Source organism: Equus asinus, chromosome 15 (assembly GCF_041296235.1).
Source record: "Equus asinus isolate D_3611 breed Donkey chromosome 15, EquAss-T2T_v2, whole genome shotgun sequence".
In the NCBI taxonomy this organism is placed as follows: Eukaryota; Metazoa; Chordata; class Mammalia; order Perissodactyla; family Equidae; genus Equus; species Equus asinus.
Window position 1 is genome coordinate 1,418,969 of NC_091804.1, and position 16,285 is coordinate 1,435,253.

At 46.3% G+C, this 16,285-nt stretch overlaps 1 protein-coding gene across 5 annotated transcripts in view; it reads right to left on the reverse strand.

Moving 5' to 3' along the window:
* SYNDIG1 (synapse differentiation inducing 1) overlaps window positions 1-16,285 on the reverse strand; it is a 191,109-nt gene that overhangs the window by 32,665 nt on the left and 142,159 nt on the right. The window lies entirely within an intron of this gene.

Genomic DNA, 16,285 nt, shown 5'->3' on the forward strand with positions numbered 1-16,285 from the left:
CAGTGGCACATTTAAAAAAATATACCAGTTCTATTTTTACCTTCCACCATATTGCTGTTCTTAGTATGTTTGTCGCCCGTTGTTGTCCCTTCTGTTAAAACATCCAGTTTCACACCCACAGCAGAAAGATGAGGGCTGCTGCATTGGGCTCCTGTACTCTTGGAGTGATCTCCTCGCTTGTGAGGCAGGAGCTGTTCTGCAGCTTCCAGAACTTTCCTCACCCCGTTGGGTATCTATTTGTTCCCTTTCAGATCCTGCTTTTCCCAAGGTGGATAGGGAGGGTGTGTCTCTCAAATACAGTGTCGTCATGGTAATACAAGACTTTTGACAAACCCTTGGCAATTGGCACCCATTTCTGTGTCATGTGAGGTGAAGTGAGGCCAGGTTTTGCCTTCCAAGGCTCAGAAAGTCCCTCCCCTGGGAGCCCCACTCCTCCTGGTGAGCAGCCGTGAGATGGGTGCCAGTGCAGGCCTCCACGAGTTCAGTGCCCAGCTTTGTCCAAGCCTTTCACTGGGTGGGCTGTGACCACTGTCCACCAACTTCACCAGCCCTTCCCGTCCACCACGCAGCAGGGCTTAGCGCCCAGATTCCCCCTTTCCATGGGAGCTGCTTGCTTGTCCCAGCTGCATCTGGGTTCTGTCACTGTCTGTCCCTCTCAGCCTGCACAGTCCCTGAGGTGCTCAGCTTTGGCCAAGGTGGTGGTGCTGGGTGGTGCTGGTGGCATGTCTTCTGCAAGCCAGGGGTGAGCAGTCCTGCTTTGCTTAGGGGACCTGCTCCCTTCCCCTTTTATGACCATGTGAGGTTAGGGAATGCGATGTCTGGAGGGAGCACTCTCTCTGACACACTGGATGACCAGGTATTAGTCCCAGCTTGACCATTAACCAGCTGTGGCCTCAAAACAGTTAACCCTACAAGGTCTTGGCGGTTTCCAAGATATTTCCATGATGGTCCTGGGTTGTATCCAGGGAGGCCTGAGTACAGAGTGTCTGCAGGGAGTTGAGAGGTTTTCTGGGGGTGAGGAGAGCCTCACAGGGAGCCGAGGTGGTCTCCACCCAGCCAGTGTGGCTGGAGTTCCTGTGCCCACTCCTCCTGGTGAGCCCTGCCCCTCTCGGGCCAGGTCTCTGGACCGTGCCTGCTGTGGGAGCATCTGGTCTGCTTTTTGCTTTTCTGTTTTGTTTCTGGAAATCTGCCTTCTCTTTTCTTTGATTTTATGTTTAGGACTTTAAAGACTTGATATGTCGTGAAGGGCTACCAGCATTCCAGAAAGCTCTCCCCCACGGCAGGAGGCGAGGGGAGCCCATACTTTGCTGGATTTTTCTAGGTAAGCAAGAGGTTTCATGAAGAGGATCTGACAGCCAGTGGAACCTGTGAGGACACACCTTTCTGAATTGGGGTATTATCTTTGCAGGCTCACTTTCCCCATCTCTCCAGCATCATTGCTTTTCACAGGGAAGAGTAGTCAGAGTGAAGGGAAGTGGTCAGGGGAGGGACCTGAGGAAAATGCTGCTCTGGGTAGAAGCAATTTTAAGTTACCATATGGCTGGTACCATATGAGACAGACACATGGAGTGCGTTTTGGGGCTTGCTCTTCATTCACTGGTCTGTCACCTCCACCGTGTATGGTGGATCCAGCGGGTGCCCTGCGCAGACCTCTCTTCAAGGCCGTGCCCTCCCCCAGCCACAGGGATGCTGAGCTGCCTGTGGCTTGCAGTCTACCCCTCCCAGGGCGCTGCCTCAGCCTTGCCCAGGGCTCCCCTCCAGGGGAAGGTCTGACCAGCAACTGGTGATGCAGAGAGGGACATTCTCAACTGAGGCCTCAGTGGCAACTTAAGATGTCCTGCATTCCAGGGCACGGTCCAGGGTTAATTGTATGATCAAGATGGGTTTCCCCTATAAGGCTAGAGTGAAATTGCTTTCAAAGTGTGTAGGATGAAAAGGAGTCAGTCTTTTCTCCCACTGCTGAAAGTCTCCTATTTGCAGTGTGGCCTCATATACTGGTGGACGTGGGTATAAACTTTCACCAAAAACAACATTTGATTGAACTGTTGTTCACGGTTCCCCACAAAACTCGGCCAGCGCGAATGCACAGTGATGGGAGGACAGCTAAAGAAATTACAACGATCTCGGTGTGGATTAGTTCATGGATGTTAAAAACAGCAATTTCAGGAGCATTGGGAAGTATTGTCAGTGAAAATATCGAGATGCAGAACCTGTGTCTAACTGTATCCAAGGTAAACTAAAATCATGATGGAACCCCCACACAGGGAGGTGTGCTTGGTGCACGAGGGCAGAGGTGCGTGTGTATTTATAAATGGCTGAAGATGGAGGAACCGTGAAGGTGATTCAGGTGACTAACATAGGTGCCTGGTGAGGGCACTAACGTAGGGTAAGCAGGACCCAAGCACAACTCAGAGAAGAGAAAAAGACTGCACTAAAAATAAGAAGCATGTGTGAATAATTGCATTTGTGTAGTCATATAAAATTACATATGTTGTATGAATGTGTAAAGAAATAAAATAAAGTTTATGAAAAGGTATTCCTTTGGCTTCCTCTTCAAGATGTTTCCAATTTAAAAACTCAAGTCTTTGACAGGAAAAAGGAGAACTCGGGTAAAGACCTGTGCAGCATCCAAGGTATCCAGAAGATACCTTGTTATCTCTGGGATAATGGGGAATGTCCACTGGTGGCTCCAACTGGCCTTTATCACATCCATCGCTTCCATTCTTCAGCGTCCCAGGGGGTGTATTATAAGAGACTATCAGGGAATGAAGAGGCCACTCAGAAAAGCAGGAAATTATAAAATCTGTGAATGATAAGGTAAAGCTGCCCTAGTAGGAGGCTCTGGGAAGCATATGCAGGACGTGGATGTAGAAATAAACTCTCATGGGGTTTCACGTCAGGATGATGGGGCTCTTCCCTATACAGCTTTCTCCTTTTCTACCCTCATCTCGTGGCAGGAAGAAAGTGCACCTGAGTCCATGTGCATTCACAAATCACAGATGTGAAGCCAGCACCTGGCCCCACAGTCCAACAATAAACCAGTGGCAGTCCTGACTGCTTTTCTCCCTGAGCCCTGGAAGGCTTCCTGCAGGCAGGAAGGAGCAGTCCATGACAGGAACTGGAGGCCACAGATGCAGCCAGGCTGCTCTTGGGGCTGCTCTGTGGGAGCTGCTCACTCAGATGGGGTCTGCGAGACACAGCGCAGCCTTCTGCTTTCTGCTAAGTCGCCGTGAGACATTGAACAATCAGCCCCCACCAGCTCTAAGGAACCAGACATCGAGCTCTGTAAGTGTCCTTCCAACAACCACAGAGATGCCAGGACTCTCTATGGCCAACGCACCAATGACAAACCATTCCGCCAGGAGAAAATGTTTGTGACAAAGCGATTGAACAACAGTCTAATAGGTATAACTTAAAAAGAGTGCCTACAAATTAATAAAATGTAAAAAGCCCAATAAAAATAGGTAAAGGTATGAACGAGCAATTTATAGAGGAAAAGTAAAAAAAATCTAACATACGCAGAGATGTTTAACATCATAGTAATGGATGAAATGCAAATTGCAAAGCTGTTTTCCTTTTAGATCTCTATTTTTATCTATCAGATGAATGCAAATCGAACACTGACCCAGGTGGGGAAGAGAGGCACTCACATTTCGTTAGTGGGAATGAAAATTGGTACAGACTTCTGGAGGACAATTTAGAGTATCTACTAAATTTACAGGTGCATAATCTTTGATTCAGTGGAGTTTCACTTGTGGATGTGCTTGCAAAAGGAGAAACTGAAACAATTTATATGTCCATTTTTAGGGAAATGATTAATTAGTGCACATTCATATATCAGAACACTACAAAATTGTTAAAAATATTGATGCTGATCACTATGTACTGACACCAAAAGTATTTATATTATGTGACAAAGCAAGTTGCAATGCATGTTGATCGTCTTTTATCTATAAATCAACGCTGCCTGCATGCCTGCACAGATTTATAAATGCATGCTAAGCGGTGGGCTCCTTAGAGAGAGGCTTTGAAGAAGAGGCATGGAGAGGGAGATTCAGTTTTTATCCTTTCTTTCTCCATTCTCCTCCTCCTCCTCCTTCCTATGGGAGTGTGTTACTTATCTAAGTTAAAAAGACAATGAAAGAGTGAACAGAGATGTGTGTCTAAGTGGTCCACTCATAATTAAAGGAGTACGAGGCAGAGTGTGGGGGATGTTGGTGGGGATGCTGCTGAACTAAAAGTGGTGAGATCTAAAAAGGACCAGGTGACCATGCGATGATGCGAGTCCTCACCGACACAGGACGGGCATCTGGTGCAGGGCATCGTGCACTCTGGCTCCTGCCCCTCACTCATCCTGAACCACATCCTCCCATGGGCACGGGGTTCATAAGAAAGACCCTGGTTCATCAGCAAAAGACTGACTTAGTTAAGTGTACTTGAGCAAGCATCAGCATCCCCTGCAGGGCTTGTTAACACACAGCACTCTGGGCCCCACCCCTGGAGTTTCTGTCTCAGTAGGCCTGGGGTGGGGCCTGGGAATCTGCGTTTCTAAGAAGTTCCCTCATGTTGCTGCTGATGCCGATGGTTCTGGGAAACCTGCATGAGGACAACCCTTGTAGTTACTAAAAGGGAATGTCATACTGAATTTTGTAATTTCATCTAGCATGATAAAATAGAATTAAAGGCGGGCCAACTTAAAAGGGCTCAACAGTTATCTGGAAACACCATTTCTGTGGAAGTTCATTTATTTCTGTGCTTCCCTCTGGGCCCCTCCCGTGCTGGGTGCTGGGGATTCTGCCAGGCACTGATTAACTCGTGGGGCACACATGGTCCTCACTCCATCTGGTGTTCACACTGCCCAGTTCAGAGCCCAGCTCTGCCCCCTTGGGGCCTCCTTTTCCTTATCTGCAAAATGCAAAAAACAGAGGAACTCTGTCCTCCTTAAAGCCTCGTGGACAACCCAAGCGTTGATTTTTACTTTTGTTATAACACACTGTTTTATTTAGACTTTTAGGCAATCTGTCCAACCAGAAAGGAAAAAATAATACCACTTTTTTTCCCATATAGCTAATAAAATTGCCAGTCAGAACTCATCTCTCCATCCCTCAACCCAGTATTTACTGAATTCCAGCCATGTACCAGCACGTGAGACAATGGCAGGACACTTGAACAAGGTGGGAGCCGGTCCCATCTCAGACAACTACAGGCAAAGCAGAGAGCCACACCCTATGTGGGGGGCCGTGGTAAGGGTCCCCAGCAGCAGATGGTAGGGATACCTGCTGCAGATAGGGTAGGGGGAGGTTGGAAGGCTTCCTGCAGGAGGTGTTGTCTGAGCCAGGTCCCAGCATTCTCAGAAGGACCAGCCAGATGACTAGCGAGAGAAGGCATTCCAGAAGAGGGGCATAGCGGTGGATGGCTGGGGGCCAGGGAAGGGCTGGTTGAGACACTGTAGGGTTGGGTGCAAGGGGAATGCCGAGGGGTGATGTCGGGGAGGAAGGCAGGCACTGGCGAGGTAGGGGGGGCTGCAAGTTGGGTGGCAGAGCTTGGGGTGGGCAGTCACTGGTGGACCCATAGACAGTGGAGGGCTGTGATCCCCCATTTGCGTTTAGGACTGTAACATCTGCCCAAATCGGCAGGTCTGGAGGTGAACTCTGACCAGGGGAGACAATTTCCCGGCCCACCTGCGTCCTCATGGAACATTTTAACAGCAGTTAGCTCACTGCAGGCTGCCAAACCACATCCTGTTCACATTAAACACAATCCACCCATCGCTTCTGATTTTCCTGGGGGCACAAGGACCAGAAGAGAACACGAAGCAGCCCTGGAAATGATTACTCTGTGGAAAGATTACTCTGTGCTGCGGAAGTTGATGGCAACTTTATTGGCCAAAAAGAAAATAAGAAACTTCATGGAATCCATGGCAGTATCCTCCAGGGCCTTCCAAAATGCCAGGTTTTTCAAGTCCTGTTTCAGCTGCTCACAAATTTATTCCAGAAGAGAGGAAACAGTTCATGAGCCCTGTCTCTAGAAGGCTGCGTGGCTCTTCCACCCACGGCCCCTCTCAGCCGGAGGAGACATTTTTCTCCTAAAGGAACAACTGTTTACTGCCTTCTTTCGCCAAAACACTCATGAGAAATCTGAATGAAAAGGCAGCTTCCTGATCCTTCAGAACCAGTCTCGCCTTGCATCCATCGCTCAGCCAGCAACACTCACTCCACCTCGTCACCTGGACTCCCCACAAAGGAGAGGGGGAGGGGCCAGAGTCCCTGGGACGGTTTTGATAAAATCTCTGATAGTGAAGTGGTGCAGTTAGGGGTCTTCTGCATATTTTCACTGGGGTTGTAATGCTGTAATTAAATTAGGAGCTAAGCACAAGCAGCAGAAATTCCACATGGCTGGAAAGCTTTGAAATGAGCTCATTTCCAGACCCCTCACCACCCACATGGCCCACAGCCAGCAGCCCCTCCAACAGCACATTTGGAAAATGAAGAACTATTCTGATATGGTCTGAGGGCAGAGGCTAAAACCACAGGCACACGTTAGGTGGACAGTGGTGACCGGTTGCCCACAATTTTCCAGAGTCCTGGTTGGCGTAACTACCAGAAATCTAAGCTCTTATCAAGATGTTGGGTTCTTGGTTTCATAACCATCAACACTGCAAGTCCACTAGTAAAAAAAAATGGCTGGTGGGTCGGAGAGTAGAAACAGCCAAAGAGGTTTATTTTATTATGCCTCTTTAAAGGGTCACTGAAAATAGGACTGACTTCACAGGCTATGGTTTTGCAAATTATTCACCAGGAGAGGTAACAGAGGCAAGGGGAATCACCAGGCCTCTGTCTGCAATTTTTACAACTTGTCTGTTTCCAGGTGAGACCCCTTAATGTCCAGCAGCCTCAGCAGATCTTACAGGGTGAAGTTACACTCTGAAGTCCTTTCCAATATACTCCTAATAAACTAATAACGTTCCTCTCGTCTGCAAGGTAAAAATAGCCCCTTTCTTTGAAGATAAAAGTTTTGGGAAATTCATTCAGGAATGAGGAACACTGAATTCCAGGCTGACAGTCGTGGGGACACTACGGCCTCTTCCTCGATTTCCAAAGCTTTTCTTGTGTTTCACAGGCAGAGGCTCACCAGTGGGACTTGCAGGGGCAGTATTTAATTGTCAGCATCACCCTAGATAACAGTAACGCCCTGTGGAGGATACAGTGATCTGTGAATGCCTCCCTTAAAACCTCCCTTATTCCTATCAGTAGCCAAACTAGATAATCTTCCGCACCTTATTCATTGCTTGGCCTCCTGTTGCCTTATCTTTATAGAGTGTCCTTCTTTATCGCTCTTTATGACTTTTTCATTAAATTCTATTTGTCTAGTATTAATGTCCCTGCAGCTGGTTGCTTCAGAACCACCTACCTTCTTAGATAGGAAATTCCATTACTCAGAGATTCTTCTAGAAAAGCAGTGGAGGAGATAGAACTCACAGCATGGGTGGCCGAAAGAGGGGACGATCAAGGTGCCAACTGCAGAAGGTGAGATTAGTGAAGGACCAGGTGCATCGGTTCCAGCAGCCACCGTCTCAGGAGCATGGGCGCTGCTGCTGCCACACACGGGGCCCCGCCGTCTGTGAAATGGAGAGGTGCTGGCTGCTACAGCCAAGTTGGCCTGTCTGGTGAGCCATTTTTTGTTTAGAGGATCCTTCAGATCAACTCTCTGGCTGTTTCTCAGCCCTCCTGGGTTATTTCCAATTTGGGCCTATGATGAATGAACACGCTATGAACAATTTTGTATGGGTCTTTCTGTGGGCACGTGGGTTCATTTCTCTTGGGCAAGTATCTAGGCATCTAGGGAGATGGATGTTTAAATTGATAAGAAAATGTAAGAACATTTTCCACAGTGGGTGTAGCATTTTACACTCCCTCCAGCAGCGGGTGAGGGGCCCAGTGCCCCATGTTCTCACAGTGGGTGTGCAGTGGCATCTCAGGTGGTTTTCATTTGCACCCCCTGATGATAAATGAGTATGATCACCTTCTCTTGTGCTTCCTGGTCCCTCATGCATCTTCCTTTGTGAATGGACTATAAAGCTCTTTCTCTTTTTTTTATTGGGTTGTTGCCATTCTTTATATAGCCTCCATATCACTGTTTTTATATACGTATCATTACCACCAGTAGCATCTCCCATTTTGTACATGAGTAAAACGAGGCATGAAGAGGTGAAGCATTCAAGCAGCTCGTCCATGTAGTGCTGGGCTTGGGATCCAGCTTCTGACTCTGGGCGATTGTGCACAGCCCGAAGTGTGGACATCCTGACTGCACAGCAGAGTACCTGGTGCAGAGTGGGCAGGGGGACACGGCAACTCGCCTGCGTCCCTGGGCTATTCCACTGTCTACCTTGGCTGCTGACATTATTCCAGCTCCCGGAAGCTGCCTGTGCTCCTCACCCTCATCTACCTCCCCGGAAATGGTGCTTCAAAGTGATTTTGGAAAACCTGCATTGTATTCATTTCTCTTTGCTGGCATTATGCTGGGCTTTGCAAATCATCTTCAGTTTTGATGCCTCAGTGCTTTGTAAATACACAGAAGGACCCTGGATAGTGTGTGTTCCTATGGCACAGCATGGCGAAGACAGTGGCGTGCTTCCGTTCTGTGTCATATTCATATGATGTGGACTCTACAAAGCTCTGAACACCGGAAGAACAAGAGTGCATGTCGGTGCCTTTTCCCTGTGGTCTTCATTTTTCCTCCTCCCTGTTTCTTCCTCCTTCCCTCCCTCTCTCCCTCCTTTCCTCTTCTTCCTGTCTCTGTTTCTGTCTCTTTCTCTTTGGTATATTGTTATTTTAAAATCGCCATCACTCTTTGGAAGGCCTGACGACGGCAAAGACATCATTTTTGACTCTGTTGCTTAAGAACTTCTGCGTAAGACCTGTCTCCATCCCAGGACACTGCCCAGGAGGTCTTGCCAAGGGAAGTAGCAAGTGCCATCCATGGAATTCCAGAGGAAAACTTACTGTGCTCTGGGGAGGTCTCTGTGGCTTTTTCGGGGAACACATGCATACACACGTGGATGTGACACAGCGTGTCCTCTCCCCACCTGCCTTCAGAGCAGCCCACGGGTAGCAGTTGGAACTGCTCCTTCTTGCCCACCTGTTCTGTGCGCAGCGTGCTGCCACCACAGCTCAAACACTGCTGTCCCTCTGTTGGGATGAGGCCCTCTCCGTGATGTTCAGTACGGACAGATCCAGAGCAGGGTGGTGGGCACAGCTCTCCGCCCCACCCTGGGTCCTGCTAAGTCTCTCAGTTCCATAGGTGTTTTCTGAGGGCTGGCAGAGGTTTCCCTATCAACTTCTAAAGAGAAGATTCCGGTCTCCCTCCTGTGCGCGTGCTTGTTCCATTTCAGGCAGGAAGTCAGTCTGTACATACTATGTCAGTCCGGCTCGTGCCCATGGGCCTGTCCCCACAGACCTGTCCCCACATCTCTCTGGGAATGAGCAGTGGAAGTAGAGCAGAGGCTGCATCAGAGCCTCCCTGGTCATGTGGCCCTGGGCAGTCCCTAATGTCACCTGCTGGGCTCTCCATCCATCCGACGGGTGTGAGCCCCACTGGGGGCCCCTCCAGCTAGCTGTGTGAGCGCTCCATGCCTCGGGGAACACCCTGACGGGCAGAGCAGCACCAGCTTTCTCACGATGACCACTGCACCCTCAAGACAATCATCCCCTGCCTTTCAGGGTCCAGAGCTCACAGTCTATCCTGGGACTTTGAAGAGTGTACAGTCATGGGCTCAACCTCCCTCACACACAGGCTCTAGGTGCATGAAGCCTGGAAAGCTGGGGCTGTTTTTCAGTTTCGGCTCCAGGATGATCCATGAAAGGCTGGGGATTCAGCTTCAGATAAATGTGACAGAGCCACAGAGAGGTGCGTCAGGCAGAAGGAAAGAGGATGAGGCAGGGGGTGCGCCCTTCATGAGGACGGTGAGCCTGGCTGTGGTCATCTTCCCCTTTCTGACGGTTTCCACTGCCTGCTGCACTCACACCTGTGTTCTTGTTTGGTTTAGAGTAGAAAACATAAAAGCTCTGGAACATCAGCACTTAGAGAAAGTATTATGCATTTATAAGGCCTTTCCTTACATCTACAGAATGGAAATTCTACTCAGGGTCCACACTGCTCCATGCCTCTCCTTCCTCCACTAATAATAACCTTTCTTCGCTTGGAAATCTTTTCATTCCCTCTGCTATAAAGCAAAGGGCCTGGAGCGAGGCCATCCCAGCGGATGGTCCCACACTAACACACAGTCATCAGGGAGGAAGATGCAGAGCAGCACAGAGCTCCATAATGGAAGACGCCTCACCCTACACTTCCAAGTTCATGGGAGCTCCCCTGAATTCGCTTCAGAAGAGGTTCACTGAATGACAGTGGCTCTGGCAGTCTCAGAAAGCTTTCCACGTGCCTCTGGCAGCCAGTGCTAATTCCTCTCCTTTTTCCTCCCAAAGAATTTTTACATAAGGAAGCAGGAGCTGAGCAGTTAGGGACAGCTAGGCTGGGAGTGCGAATACGGCGAGATGTGCTGACAACATGCCAGCTTCCTCTGTCCTCTGGTCAGTTTCCCCGTTCCCAGCTGGGGACAGCTCCACTCTCATCTAAGTGTCGAAAGGACAAATGATCAAAAATGATTTCGCATCCACGTTGTACACCAGCAACATGAATAAAAGATCTCAAGGTCCTGCCACAGCCCAGAGCACTGACTCCTCCAGTTTTCATCACCACCTTTGCTCTCCAGGCCCCAGAGGGCTCTGTGCCAAGTCTGTGAGCACTTTATTCTGCAACGCCATGCTTACACACGTGTGCAGGAGGAGGCCCTACTCACAGGGCAGATCCCCAGGTCCTGAAGAGGTGCCCCTGCTTTAGGGGCCCTTCACCCCAAGCTCAGTGTGGTGGTGAGACTGTCCAGTCAAACACAGGCTCATGAAGGGTGTTTTTGCAGTTTGGTAGCAAAGCATTTTGTTGTGGATAATTGATGGTCTGCCATTTCTAACACTGGGGATAAAAACCAGAGTCAGCTCCAGTCACTGGAATTGGAGAGACTTCGTGCTTTTAGTAATAAACAATCCACTAGAAGAAAGTCTTCTTAAGAGTAGGGAAACACCATTTTGCTCAAAGGACATCAGGATGTGGACGCTAGGCAGAAGCATGATCAATTTGGCAGTGCAGCAGAATCACTCAGGGAGTTCTAACATCTGCGTCCCGAGGCCCCAGCCCAGCCCCCACTCCAACGGCCTGAAGACCATGAGGAGTGGGACTCAGGCATCGATAGCTTTCAAAGCTTCCCAGGTGATTCCAATGTGCAGCCAAGACTGAGAACCATCATTTTCATAGATATTAGGCAACTCAGGTTATCTACTGCTCCTTGAGTGAATTTTGGCAGTTTGTTTTCAAGGAATTGGTTCATTTTACCTAAGTTATTGAATATATGGGTATAGAGTTGGTCACTCTATGTGAATTCTCTTATTCTCCTTTTAACATCCAGGACATCAGTCGATGACTCTCTTTCATTCCTGATACAGGTAATTTGTGCTGTCTCTTATTTTTTTCTGGGTTAGCCTGGCTAGAGGTTTATTAACTTTATTGATCCTTTCAAATTTTATTGATTTTTCTTTTCAAATCTTTGAAAAGAACTGACTTTTGATTTTGTTGATTTTCTCTACTGTTTTCCTATTTTCAGTGTTGATTTCTTCTCTAATTTTAATTATTTCCTTCATTCCATTTGTTTTAATTTATTCTTGGTCCTCTAGTTTCTTAAGGTGGGAGTGTAGCTTATGGATTTTAGATCTTTCTTCTTTTCTAATATGTGCATTTAATGCTATAAATTTCCCTGTAAGTGCTACTTTAAATACATCCCGCAAATTTTGATGTTTTACTTTCATTTTCATTTAGTTCAGAATATTTTTTAAATTCCCTTGAGACTTCTTCTTTGACCCATGGGTTATTGAGAAGCGTATTTTTTTTAAGTTCCAAATATTTGGAAAACCCCTAGCTATCTTTCAGTTGTTGGTTTCTATTTTAATTCCTGTGTGGTCTAGAAAGTACTTTGCATGTTTTTCTAATTTTGAAAAAACTTTAAGGATTGTTTTGTGGCCCAGAATATGGTCTATCTTGGTGAAGGCCCACGAGCATTTCAGAAGAATGTGCATTCTACTGTTGTTGGCTTGAGTGTTCTTTTAACATCAATTAGGTCAGTTGACTAAGTATGTTGCCCAGGTCGTTTATATCTTTCCTGATTTTCTGTCTGCCTGATCTATGAAGTTCTGACAGAGGGGTGTTGAAGTCTTCAGCTATATTTGCGTCTATTTCTCCTTTCAGTTCCATCAGTTTTTTCCTTATATTTCTTCTTTCTTTTTGTATTTTTTTGCTGAGGAAGATTCACCTGAGCTAACATCTGTTGCCAATTTTCCTCTATTTTTTTGTATGTGATCCACGTTCACAGCATGGCCACTGACAAACAAATGGTGTATTTCTGCATCCAGGGTTGAATCTGGGTTGCCAAAGTGGAGTGTGCTGAACTTAACCACTAGGCCACCGGGGCTGGCCCATTTTCCTCATATCTTGACTTTCTGTGGTTGGGTGCACACACGTTAGGATTGTTATTTCTTCTTAGAGAACTGACCCCTTTATTATTATGCAATGTGCCTCTTCATCCCTGATAATCTTCCTTATTCTGAAGTTGGCTTTGATGAGTGGCGCTAGGTCTGCACCCAGGATCCAAACTGATGAAACCCTGGGCCACTGAAGTGGAGCAGGTGAACTTAACCACTACACCACAGGGCTGTCCCCTGAAAAAAGTCTTTGTTGGTAGACTTGACACAGCTGAGGAAAGAATCAGTGAACTTAAAGATAGGTCAAAAGAAGTTACCCAAACTGAAACACAAAGAGAAAAAAGAATGAAAAAAAAAAAGCAGAAGAGAATATCCAAGAACTGTGGACCATTGGACCATAAGTAATGGCATAACTTGTGTAACTGGAATACCAGAAAGAAAAAGACATATTTGAAGAAATAATGGCCAAGAGTTTTCCAATATTAGCGACAGACACTGAAATCACTGTTCTGAGAAGGAGAGAGATCACTGAGCAGAATTAAACAAAAAACAAAAACAAACAAACAACAACAAGAAAAACCTAGATATGTCATATTTAAACTGTAGAAAATTGAAAACAAAGAGAAAATCTTGAATATCCCCAAAGGGGGAAAAACACCTTACCTACAGAGAAACAATGATAAAAATTGCAGCAGACTTCTCATCAGAATTGATACAACTAAGAATGCAGCTGAACACAGTCTTTAAAGTATTGAAAAAAAATAAACCAACAAAAACCTGCCAACCCCGAATTGTATATCCAGAAGTTATAACTTCAGAAGACAAGGATAAATAAAAACTGCCTCAAATGAACAACTGAGGGAATTTATTACCAGCAGACCTGAGTCTATAAAACCATTAAAGAAGTTATTAAGGCAACAGGAAAATAATACAGGTCAGAAAACTGAATCTACATTAACAAAGAAGAGCAGTAAAGAAGGAATAAATAAAAGTGAAATGTAATCTGAGGTGGCGTCCCACATAGCAGAGCCACAAGATTGCAACTAGAATATAAAACTATGTATTGGGGGGGCTTTGGGGAGAAGAAGAAAAGAAGATTGGCAACAGATGTTAGCTCAGGTGCCAATCTTTAAGAAAAAAAATTCCTCATTTCTGTTGCTGTTTTTTACTACCATTTCTTTCTACTGTTTTTCTCTCTCTGCTGACATCACCCATCTGTTCATGCATGTTTTCTACCTTTTCCATTAGAGCCTTTAACATATTGGTCAGTCTTAAATTCTCTGTCTAATTTCAACATGTGAGTCATAATCAAGTTTGGTTCTGATGACTGTTTTGCCTCTTCAGGCTTTTCTTGACTTTTGGCATGCCCTGCAATGTTTTGTTGAGAGACATCTTGTATGGGGCACTAGATATTGAGGTAAACAGGCCTTTAGTGTGAGAATTTATGTTAATTGGGCCAGGAGTGGAGCACACTTGATGTTTGTTATAGCTTTAGGTACCAAAAGCTTTAAAGTCCTCTAATGTCCTTATTTTCATCTTCTCTCTTGGCTTTGGGGCTTCCCTATGTACTGCTCCTCAAACCGAGGATATGTCTTTCATCTTTCCCAGCTCAAATCTGTGGTTGTTATACTGCAGGCTTATTCACATGGCAGTAGGGTGTGGGGGAGGGGGGTGTTCTGTGATCTTCTGATTAAGTCTCATCCTTTGGAGTGCACAGCGGGCCTGGGGTGCACTCCACAAAGAACTATGAACTTCACAGTCTTTCTGTCCTTCCTCTACAGTAGAGCTTTTCCCCCTAATGAAAGCATACCAGAGACCATCTTGCATCAGATATGAATACAGAGGAAGTAATGCGATATCAGCAGACACGTCAACAAAGGGGCTTAGGACCAAATGGCAAAAGACTTATTTCAAATTATGAATAAGCAGGATGCTGACATAGAAATACATCATTTCAGCAAATCTGAGATGATGCATTTTGCAAATGTACACTTAAAAAGAGACTGTGCCAAATTGGTGTTAACCATGTGCTAAGCCAAGCTCAAACCTTTGAAGTGCAATGCACTTACGTGTAATAAATTATTTACATAAGTGGCAAAAGTAAATATGATAAGCTTTCCCAGCACTTTGCTTTTAGAATAACAAATGAGATGCATATTTAAGATTAAAACATGCTTTAAGGTGGCTCTCTCTTGTTGAGAGTTTCTGTTCCTCTTCTGCACGGACTCATAGTGTAAGGCTGTAGATATTTGAGGGGATAAGTTAACTTAGCTTATTTTTAAAATATTTAATGCTATCATTTAGCCTTAACCAACATAATGCTGTTTGCCTCACTGACTGAAAATGCACAAGATTCTCAGCTCTTCTATCTTCATTAGGCAACATAATTATCATCAGTTTTATGCATGCAAATGTTCATTGGATAAGTATAATAGCTTTTGAGTAAAAATATCATTTACTTTTTACTGTAATAATGCCATGACCTCATAAACTAGACGGCATTTTAGGTCTTAGAGGTTTTGTTAATTTGATATATTCTTTCTGAGTATAATATTTAGAAAAAAAGTTTCGTCATTATTCATTTTCCTATGAACCTAGTACTATAAATATGTTGTGTGTAAAATTTTCTTTCATCCCTAGAAATACAGCTGTGACAGATGATATTTTCCCCCAAATGGCTGCTACAATGTTTCCCATCCCTCATCCTCTTCTAGAGCCTTGACCTCCACGTCCCCTCCTATGAGTCTGGAAGGCCTTGGTCCCGAGAGTCTGGCATAAGTGATGCTCCGTGGCTTTGGAGGCTGGATCATAACAAGGTCTCATGATCTGCCTTGGTACCTTGGGATGCTTGCTCTGGGAACCCAGCCACCATACCATGAGGAAGCTCAGATTAGCACCCACGGAGAGACCACATGGAAAGGCCATGTAACGGGTACTCCTGTGGATGGTCCACTTAAAGTCCCAGCCAACAGCCAGCATCAAGACATGGATGTGAAGTCACTACAGATGCTTCCAGCCTCAGCTGTCAATCACTCCAGCCTTGAGTCTTCCCAGACATTTACGAGCAGAGACAAACTGTCCCCCTGCTGCCTCCTGGATTCCCAACCCACAGAAACCATGAGCATAATGACAAGGCCGTTTTATGCCACGAGCTATAGAGTGGTTTGTTTTGCAGAAATAACCGGATCAGCATCCTAAATAAAACAAGGTTTACCAGAAACTGGGAGCAGGTGTCGCATGTAAAACATTTCCATTGCAAAACCAAGAAGAATGTCCAAGATTGTGGGAGTTTGCAGGAAATTATAGGAGGCCGCCTGAGGAGGAGGGATTCACCCTCCTGCAGAAGCCCTGGGCACTGCTCTGCAGAGGCCAGGCTGCAGACCACGCATTAGCCGGTGCACTTTGAGTCCACGTTTAAACGTCAGGGCTTGAGCTTCCTCACACGCAGATCCCGACAAAGCACCTCGGCTTGTGCAGGGTCTGAGCCCAGAAACCTTAGTTTCACCCCTTCTCCTCTCCCTCCACGCTGCTCTCGACTGGAAAACACCAAACTCTGAGAGTTTAGACCAGAAAGTTAAGCTGGCTCATATGCATGGGTCTGGGATAAGGCACGTTCCTGTCACTGTCTAGGAGATGAGCTCCCTTTTATGCCCGGAGCTTTGCAGCCTGATGAGCCCATGCAAAGTTTGTAGCCAGTAAAGGCT